Below are 10,376 nucleotides of genomic sequence, written 5' to 3'. Positions count from 1 at the left end.
CATGTTATGGGTAAAATTGACCAAATTATTGAGGCCAACACTTAAAACTTAATTTTCAGTAATTTATTGCAGCAACAATAGACAAATGATTCACCACAGCAACTATTAGACAAATAAGCAAACAGGACATCCTAGGAAATGCCCTGGGCAACAGCGTGGGAGCCTAGTGCTCCCAGCAGGCTCGCAAAGACCACAGCTCACAGGCCTGGTTTTTATAGATCATAACAGTCCCCTTTTTTAGCCAGTTCCTCTTAGCTTTGGCCGGTGATCGATGCTTGTGATTGATGTTGTGGAAACAACAAGCCGGTGGCTAGTTCCTCTTTTTAATCCGGGTTTTTCTATTTTTGTCTATTTCTTGGCTTCATCTGTCTTATGATCGATGTCCTCCTTCTTTTTAGGTGATCGTATGGTGGTCCCAAAATAATTTCAGGCATGTACAGTTTACGTCTTCTTATTAATTCTAATCTTACATGGAACCTCTACATCCCTTAATAGAAGTCATAAGGTATCATCATCATCATCATCATGGCTAGGCTTCGCGAACGAAGATTTGAGAAGGGCACTACCCATGCTTGCTGCAAGCGTGCTGGTGGCTAAAAAGGCCGATACGGGATAGGCAGGTCCGGTCACAAAAGGCACAGCGGAACGTCTCCCTAGGTGACATTGGCAAGGAACGGTTCTTTCTGCGTTGTCTTTTCTCCTCAAGACTGACTCTCCGTGCATTCTCAAAGGAAGCAGCAGCGTCGTGAATGGTGTGTCTCCATGAATCCCGATTGGAGGCCAGAGTGGACCAGTGGTGGCAGTCAATATGGCCAAGGCTGAGGTGTTGTTTCAGGGAGTCCTTGTATCTCTTCTTCGGGGCTCCTCTCTTGCGGCAGCCGGTGGCGAGTTCACCATAGAGCACAATCTTCGGAAGGCGGTGATCCTCTATCCTGGAGACGTGCCCTGCCCAGCGCAGCTGCATTCTCATCAGCATGGCCTTGATACTGGTGACCCCTGCCTATTCAAGAACGGACGCATTGGTCACATAATCAGACCAGTGGATGTTTAGAATTACACAGAGGCAGCACTGGTGGAAGCGTTTGAGAAGCCACCAGAGGTGGCAGTAGATGACCCATGATTCAGACCCATATAAAAGAGCAGACAGTACAATGGCTTTGTAGACACTGATCTTTGTACTTTTCTTCAGGTGTTTATTGGACCAGACTCTTTTATGGAGTTTTCCAAAGGCTCTGTATGCCTTTGCTAGCCTGTTGTCTATCTCTTTGTCGATCTTACCGTCTGAGGAAATGATACTTCCCAGATAGGTGAACTGCTGGACTGACTTAAGCTCTGAATTGCCTATGGTGATGTGAGGATGATGGAAGACTTCTTGAGGTGCAGGTTGGTAGAGAACTTCCGTCTTCTTCAGGCTGACATATAAGACCAAGATGAAATCATCACAAGACGCATCTGGAGAAATATTCCAAGCCTTGCGGTTAGGCTTTGTGGTTACACAGTTAACAATTTTTAGCACACACAAAATACATTTAAAAAAGTACTTGGTTCTGCGTTCAGGCCTTGCAAGTTTTTTGAAAGCAGTGGAGCCTTAGTCACAATGACATGACAAACTTTGCTTTATTAAAACCAATGCAAAAACTTTATATCAAATCATCAACTCAATTTAACAAGGAAATTTTAAATTGATCACTTATATATCACATACCACATGATATAAACAAGCAAAATTAAATGGTCCAGTTAGGGAGAGGCCAGGACAAAGCCAAGGTAACCTGGCAGTTCCTTGGCAGCTCCCTTTGAAACTTTCAGCCATTGTAAGTGTTCTGATGCCCTCCCCCTGGGGTGAAATTTTCAGATGACAGTAGGACTGTGAACTTTCTTTCAGCTGTCTTGAAGCCAAATCAGGTTTCAATCTAAACTAATAAAGTACAGAACTTTAAAGATGACTCCTACTCTTGGGATTTCCTGGCACTGCTTAAGAGTTTTAAAGACTCAGTGTGAAGGAAAAGCTGATGCACCTGTCAGCAGGAGAAAAGATAGTGTTTGACTCAGTCACTGCAGACCACAAATTACTCTCCTGAAGATACTGATGGAGTAGACCATTCTCTGGTCTTTTTAGCAGAAGTAGAAGTCTCTGTTCAGTTTAGTGTCTTCCTTATGACAGCCATTGCGGAAGAAGATAATGAATCCTATAGACCTTCCAAGAAACAGTAGACTAAAATAAGACTAAAATGATAAATTGATAATTATGTTTAAGAAGTGGAAGACTCAAACAAAGGCTTTATTTTAAAGAGCAGGAGATCAACCAAAACAAGGCTGTGCTTCCAGATGGCCACTAGGTTTGAATATATGCTTGAATAAGGTTTTCTTTAATTAATATAGAAGAAGAAGTGACTGAAAAGAAAGCCCTGCCAGATTGGTCTTCCCCTACCCTACATAAGCAATGCAGAGGACAAACCACTGTGCTGTGATGAGTAAGGCAAAACAATGAAAGAAGCAGAGAAAGAAATCCCTCTTTGCTGGGGGAGGAGACCATTTGAAAGTTTTTCTGACAGCAGTGAGCTCAGGTAACCCCTTGAGAAGGATTAAAAACAGACCCTAATCTTGAGCAAGGTCTGGAGATCCATTACTCGTTAACTGGAAGAAAAGGAGAGTGAAGGCCAAAAGAAAGGCACATGATGGAGGAGGTCATGTCTTGGAGCCTGTTGAATGACTGTTCATATGTATCTGTATAAATGTGACAGAACAGGTACAGTCATATTCCCATGTATTTTTGTGCTGTCCTGTTGTTATTTCAAGTTTTCTGCTGGATTTTGTGTGCACACAAACTTTTTAAACAGACTGTACAGCATTGAGGAGTTTCACTGTTGTAGTACAGGGCTTTCTTGGATACAAGTAGAGCTCTTTCAGCTCAGGGTATTCTTCCAGTGGATATGACAACTTGAAAGCTATTCCTATTACTGATTTAGTAACATTTTGCAAAGATGGATGTGATTTTATGACGGCACATATTCCTTTCACCATTCTTGTTATATATGCATTACCTTGCTATGTCACTTCTTCAACAATGTGCAGTTGTGTTTTATTGCTTTGGAAACGTATTGCTTTTGGATGATGGCCTCATTTTATCATTTGGGATATGGAATTCTTTTTAATTAGTATTCACTTTTTCCCTTTCTCAAACAGACTTTGCAGTACCCATAAAAATTGCTGCATTGTGAAAAGCTGTGATTTATTGTGCAATAAAAACCAATACACTTTAGGTCATGATTAACTATAAAAGCAAATGAATGGTTAAATGAACACTCACTATTTGAAAAAGAGCTACAAAAACTACACCATATCTATTCCTCCAACTTTTCCTGGTGCAAATATCCCATTCTAGTACTTGTAAAAAAATAAGTATTTCCTGTTAGCTGCCTCTAAAGTGATACCAAAACATAGTCCACATCTGCAGAACCTGAAAACTTTCTGTTGGTCTGAAAAATAACAGAGCTGGATAAAGTGAGGCAGGGGTATAAGATAGAAACACAAAAACTGTTGTATGACATGCAAAGACAACATAAAATTGGAAAATAGTTCTCACTTGTTCTTTCACCTCGGTCATTTAGGTAACTTCTAACTCATTTCTTGTTTCAGTCCTGCAGGACAGAAAACTATATGAACACATAAGCAATATCCATATATAATGCTTCTTCTTCCAAGTTTTTCCTGTAGGAAAACAGTAAAATAGCTTGCAGCATACAAAAATCTTTTGTTCAAACAGTGATAGCAAAATGCTTCTTTCATCCCTCAGAAAGCCTCTAAATTTTAAAATTACTCAGCATGTTGTTTTCTTTAGTATTTTTTTACTCTGTTTTCATGATTATAGAATTAGATATATAATATGGTGGCAGAGAGAACATCAAGTATTGGAAAGAGTCACTTCTTTCATGTAAGGACATTTAATCACAATTGTGCCTAATAAAATGCTCTAGATTCAAGAATTTTATAGTTCCTGTAAGTTTGAGAATTAAGCTCAGTTTCTTCAATTGAAAATTGTAATTTTATTTAGTGGTTTTGAGGAAAGACGTGAGATACTTCTTCATTCACCTGTTCTGTATGTGCACTCTGCATGTGAATGTCTGAAACTTTACCTCGTTTTTCCTGAAACAGCCTGGTGCCTGAAAACATGCAATGTTGAGACAGGTGAGTTGATGGACACACTCTTTTGCAACATATTCTCAACTCTAATTTCAGAAGCACAGGAAAACACTCTTCAGATTGTGTGATTCAGCCATATACTGGAGAGGGAAGGATGAGACAGTGATAATGTAAGTTCATCCTATTTTACTGTATATCACCGAACAAGTCCTAGACACATAGTCACAGGCACACTGAATCATGTTCCTGTGACAGAACACAAGGCAGAATGTAGACTATGTAGCCAAATGTGCTTTAGTAAACACAATGTTTGGATAACCCATCTGCCTGTATATGTGAAACTGAGGTGTTCACATATTAAATGGCTTTTTTCTAGTGCTTACTTTGTATATCATAGTATTCTCTTGGGGTTTTTGTGTCATATGTGAGTGCTGCATTATGTAGTATACATTAGTCCTAAATTATAAACTTAAACAATAGACATTATTTGAATTTTATTTTCATGGTGCTGGGGTACGTGCGATAATCAAAGAACACTGACTTCAGTTGCAATTCCATTAAAGCTGTCATATGTATTTTATTCTGGTATTTTTCCCCTTACTGCAGTCCAGCTTGGGAAAAACAAACTCACAGACTACACTCAAATACAAACTTTACAAGTGGCGTCTGTTTAACTTTTAAGGTTATAATCAGACTTATTCTGAGTATACTATATTAAAGCAGGGAAACGGAGATGTGTGCATGTGCTACAAGAAGCAGGTGCATTGATTCGGTAACCAGCTCAATTCTAGGAAAAGGTTGTTGCTCTTGCAATCAGATTCCCAGCAGTAATGGTGTACTGATGACTTTCTAGGAGGTTATTACAAGTATTCTGTCCCAGTATTAGGGAGAAGTAGTACTGAGGGATATGTTTTACCTTATCAGAAGTGTTCTAGGTCTCTAAGGCTGACCTGTGATGATGATGATGAAGGCCATTTCTGCCTCTTCAAACTGTTACACTTAAAATGCTCAATCAGCCAGAGGAGCCCAAAGAAGAACATGCAATAAAGGAAAACTGTGAGAATGTAGCATGGCTTCCCAACACACCCAAACAGTCATTCATCATAGGTGTAATTTATCATTTGCTTTGGGCACTTTGCCAGCACACAAACCTCTCTCTAGAGATCTGACTGCTCTTTTTCTTTTGTAATGCTGAAATGGCTATGTTACGATCAATATGAAAAATGTGGGGCCAGAAAACTAGCCAGTGAGACCTTAGTTCAGCAAATAATCATTTGTGCAAATCTGGATAAAAAAAACCAAACAAACAAAAAAACCACAACAAAAAAACAAACCACCAAAACCCAAATACATCTTGACTGTATAATCTGAATCATCATCTCAAGACCTAATTGTTGAGGCAGTGTCCCAGGTAATCCATAGTTAGATTTAGTCTCCCACTTCCAGTCACTGGCTTGGCCATAGACTGCTGGTACACAGCTCTACTCCAAGCTTAGTGGAGTTTCCAGAGATTTACTAATTTAGCTGAGACAAGGAATGGGCTCTGTGCAGGCAGCAAAAAGGAGTTATTACCACAGGGAGCTATCGGAGAGGTAATGATCTTCTCATAGCCAAGTGGACAAGTTTCTCTATCTTATTCACACGTACACGTCATCAAAGTTGGTAGAAGTTTGCTGCCTTCTCAGTCTATGCAGAAAGATGAAGGCTACACAGAGACAGTGTAAGAAATACTTGCCCTCATAGTGGCTTCAGTTCAAGATCCAGGCAAATTTGGTGAGCAGAAAGAATGCCTTGTCCTGCCGCTGCCTTTGCTGCTGTTGTTGTGTGGATGGGGGATATTTCAGCAAGCCTGGCAGCTTTTATGAACACTAAAATGATCTTTAGAAGTGGATGTAAAACCTCTTTATGATATGGTTGTTTTTCCAAAGTATTACACAAACCCTTCAGGAAACTGTACTGTTTGCTCTCATAAAAGTAGCTCTGACACTAGTCTCACGATATTTATTACTAAAATCGAGCCTTCTAAAGAAATTCAGCTTTCCTCTCCATACCCTTTTTTCTTAAATAAAGGAAAGCTTGGACTTTCCGGTGTGGCTTTTGGTTTGCCTAAGCAGTCCATTCTCTCGCAGCCCATGGGGTGATCCTCCCGAAATGTAACCACCTCTGCAGAGGGGAGACACGGGCTGCTCTTCCATAGTTGGGGCGCTGCGTGGGGCCCGGGGGCAGCAGCTGGGGAGGGGGGGTTCCCCGGGAAGGAGGGCGGGAGTGGGGGCGGCGCAGGAGGGCGCGGGTCCCCGGCACCAATCGCCTCCCGCAGGGCCCCGCTATAGCGTTAGACACGCCGCGATATCAACGGGCAGCGGAGCCAGGGGCAAGAGGTGGACACTTCCAGCGGGGGCAGCTCTGGGGAGCGGGGCGGCCGCGGGGCTTCCTCCTCCGCCTTTTCCTCCTCCTTCTCTGCCGCGCAGCTCCGCGTAGCGCCCCCAGCCCAGCCTCCCTCCGCAGCCAGAGGCAGGAGCGACCGGCAGCTCCCTCCGCGGCAGGGAAACAAGGGGTGCGGTGATGTGAGGAGCGCACCCGGCGGAGGAGGGAAGTCCCGTCGCCAGGAAGGCAGCCGGGAGCTTCTCCACAGTGCAAGGTAAGCTGACCTCTCCTTCGTGGACTTTTCCTTCTGCTTTTTCCCTTTTCCTCTCTTTTCTCCCCCCTTTTTATCTTTATTTTTGTTGCTTTTATTTCTTTCTTCCTTTTCCCCTTTCCTTTTTTCTCTTTTTTTTTCTTTATTCTCCTTTACTTTTATTCTTCTTCTTCTAGGGTTTTGGATTTATTTATTTCTTTAATTTTCGTTGTTTCTTTTGTTTGGTTGATTGGGGTTTTTTGTCCTTTCCCCGAACCCCTAGCTCTCCAGGCGCAGTCAGAGGGCGAGGAGGAGGCCGTAGGGAAAGGAGCGAGCCCACACCGCGTCGCTCTGGAGTTTTCCTGGGACAATCTTCCCCCCCCCCCCCCCCCCTTTGCAGGTGCACTGCCGGGCGGGCAGGACTAGGCAAATCCGGGCAGGACAGGGCGGGGCAAAGCGGGGCACGGAGAGTCCTGGCGGCGCGGCTGTCCATCGGGGGCCGGGGGCAGGTCGGATAGACGGAGAGCAGGTAGAAGGAGCCGCCCAGGGCACGGAGCGGCTCTCTCCAACTTTCCTGGGGCAGAGACGCCGCAGAGCCGCTTCGGGGATTTCCGCACAACGAGAAAAACCAATGGGCAAAGGTGTGCATGTATGCGTGTGAATGCTGTACAACAGGAGCTGGAAACTATTTCCCCCGCCCCCTCGCCGGGAGTCCTGAGGAAGAAGCTCCCTCCCCTCCGCCTTCTGGGGGTGTCCGGGGCTCGGCGGGCGCGGGAGCGTCGCGGAGGGGGTATAGGGTAAATGGTGCGCGGTAAAAGATACGGAAGGAAGAGACTCAGTAGCTGGGACATAAATCAGGCAGAATATATGGGGAGTTGATGAGAATAGGTCTTTTCACCCTTTAAAAAAATAGCCACTTTGGAAGAAAAAGAGGAGGCTGATTATTGGCATCCAGCTTTGAAACCAGGCAGCTGATGCTAAAGGGAGCCAAAGGGAGCAGTTCTTGGTTTAAAAACAGCAAGACAGTGTCTGCCAAAGATTGCTGTAAACACTGAATAAAGATTTCATTGTGGCATGGTGTGACTGGAATAATTAGCCAGTTAATTGTTCATTCTGATCTTAAAGTGCAGTAATCAGTAGTGCACAGTAGGAAAATTATCAGGGAAAGGGAGGAAGAATAGCAATGTGAAAATTACAGAAAAATGTATCACTTTTTGCTCTTCCACAGTTTTTTCATGTGGTCTACGGGGTTTTTTGTGTCTGTGTGTGTGTATGTGAAACTGGCAGCACGTGGGTCCCGGTATATTTAGATAGAAAACACCTTTGTAAAACTGTGGTGTAATTGTGCTTTTGCTGCCACTGTGTCAACATCATTTTGGGCTGGACAAAATCAAATTACGAGACTTAAAGAAATCCTCTTTTATGGAAATGAAATCTGAAGATGCCTGAAGAATGAACATCTTAAATAGATTGAGTACTACCAATTAATACATTTTACTTACGTGTGCACTTTATTGCCAGCTCAGCAGGGATGAAAGCTAATGGTGCCAGCTTTTGTGCTGCTCTAAGGCATTTCTCAAGTAGGCACACAAGGCTTTAATGGTAAACTGTTTTGAGTTTTTAAGACTGTGATTGTGTCCCCATTCAACTCAAGTTTCTTGCAGCGGTGACTCTTGTGACAATCTAATTAAATGATCTCTTGTTACACTGTGTTAGCTATTCCCTGTGACGCAGCAGGCAGATACTACCTGTGTGTGTTTATACTGGAGATGGTGATAAGTTGTTGAGCAAGATGCACTTAAAAGCAATAGAATATGACTTACTGGAAGATGGCACCCTGGGCACAAAATGTTTTGCTTTGCTATATAGCATGTTCTTCCATATGTATGTACATTCTGACTAAAGAATAATTATTGTGAATTAAGTCTCAGAAAGGATGGAAGGATGTTACATTTCAAAATAAAAAAGCAACTTAAGAACCAGTCCGTAGTCATTTAAGCAAAGTAAAAATATTGCTCAAAGTAAAATTGTAAAAGATACAGTCTTACCCTTTGTATCGCTTCCTTGACTTTAGAATAGGTATGTGAAAGATTTATTTGGCTTGTAGACATCTATGTAGCCTGCCCATTCATCATAAATATGTAAATAAACATACTGGAATTGGCAAGGTTTTAAAACTAATTCTGTTAAGTGTAATTGCTGTCACTGCATATGCAGAAATCTAGGAGCCACCCATCACATTAAAAAAAAGGTGGGAGATTTCATTCAACTGTGAAAAACAAAATGACTTGTTGTATTTTATTGAAACTGTTTGTTGAAGGTGTTGACCTGCACTTCTGAGGTGGAAAGACAAGTGGAGAAAACATTGAGGCAAGCTGTCCAATAGTACAAAGCGAATATAAAACACTGCAGTCTTTGCTCAGGTCATAGAGTTTAGAAGAGCAAGGACAGAATGATGGCTCCAGAATTTTATCAAAAGTGGTAATAAAAATATCTCTCAACAAATGAGTATGAAAGGGACGATGGTAAGATGCACTTTACAAGCATTTTTATTAAGCTGTTAAATGTCCTCTGCCCTACTACAGCAGTACTCAATATTCTGTCTGTGAAGAGTATTCCTTGATATAATAGCAAACTGTACTGAAAGAATGTCTTCAAGACATTTACTTAATGGTGCAATCTAGTGGGGGATGTTGGTAACTTTACTTGCACCTGTGTACTCCAAGAAACCTAAGAATGCTCTACTCTTCTTACAGAAATCCAAAAAATGTAGTGACAAGTGATCACGTAAGATATTCTGCTCGAGTTTCTGCTTGCAGTGTTCTATCAGAAAATGTTTCTAAAAATTTGCATAGTGTACCTCATGCACAAATACCATGTTAAAGTGTAAAACAATTTGAAGAGCAACAAAAAGGAGAGGAGTCTCAAAAGCAAGTGTCTTCTCATTTCTGTAATAAAATGCATTGAAAACACACTTTGGTCATCAAAAGTACATTTGGTAAGAGGTCTTTCTTGCATTGTTATAACATGTTTAGCAAAATACACAGGGGATTATACAGTTTTCAAGGAAAATATTTTCCATCAAATTATAGTTAAATCCTGAATACTATCCTATACCTAAAAGTTGTTTGAAATGCATAGTACATCTTCATAAAAAAATTGCATTGTCACAGACATAGTTGTTATTCATAACAAGTAGTCTAACAAACAGATTCCATTCCTTCAAGTATTGAGTCTCAGTCAGGCCAATTATGACTAAACTACTGCATGTTCTCTGCTGCATCAACTAATTAAAGGGTAATTAATAAAATTATAATTTCATTCCCTGGCAATGTCTACATCTGGTTGTCATAGCAGAGATTGTTTGATATACAGTTAAATGGTCAGATACTACATTGTATGAATGCAACGTTTCCATGAATGCAACGTTTCCATAGAACACCTGCCAAGCCAGAGGAATTTTAACCCTTAAGACATGAATTTAAAGAATCTGTGTGAATGTGCTATTAGATGGTTTGCATGTTCTCGCCACCTAGTTTTCTTACCCCTTTAAGAAAATTTAGTTCTCCGAGTTAATTTGAGTAACTCTCTTGGGATACTGGAGGAGTGGGTAGATGAC

At 41.6% G+C, this 10,376-nt stretch overlaps 1 protein-coding gene across 1 annotated transcript in view; it reads left to right on the top strand.

The window, feature by feature from the left end:
• The first annotated feature begins 6,649 nt into the window (after positions 1 to 6,649).
• CDH20 (cadherin 20) overlaps positions 6,650 to 10,376 on the top strand; it is a 143,281-nt gene continuing 139,554 nt past the window's right edge. The window contains exon 1 of the mRNA XM_071552992.1: positions 6,650 to 6,781. The gene's annotated coding sequence lies outside the window, so the exon portion shown is untranslated. The remainder of the gene's footprint in view (positions 6,782 to 10,376) is intronic.

This window comes from Pithys albifrons, chromosome 4 (genome assembly GCF_047495875.1).
Source record: "Pithys albifrons albifrons isolate INPA30051 chromosome 4, PitAlb_v1, whole genome shotgun sequence".
Lineage (NCBI taxonomy): Eukaryota > Metazoa > Chordata > Aves > Passeriformes > Thamnophilidae > Pithys > Pithys albifrons.
Note: the sequence above shows the minus strand (reverse complement) of the source record. Positions and strands in the feature narration are given on the sequence as shown.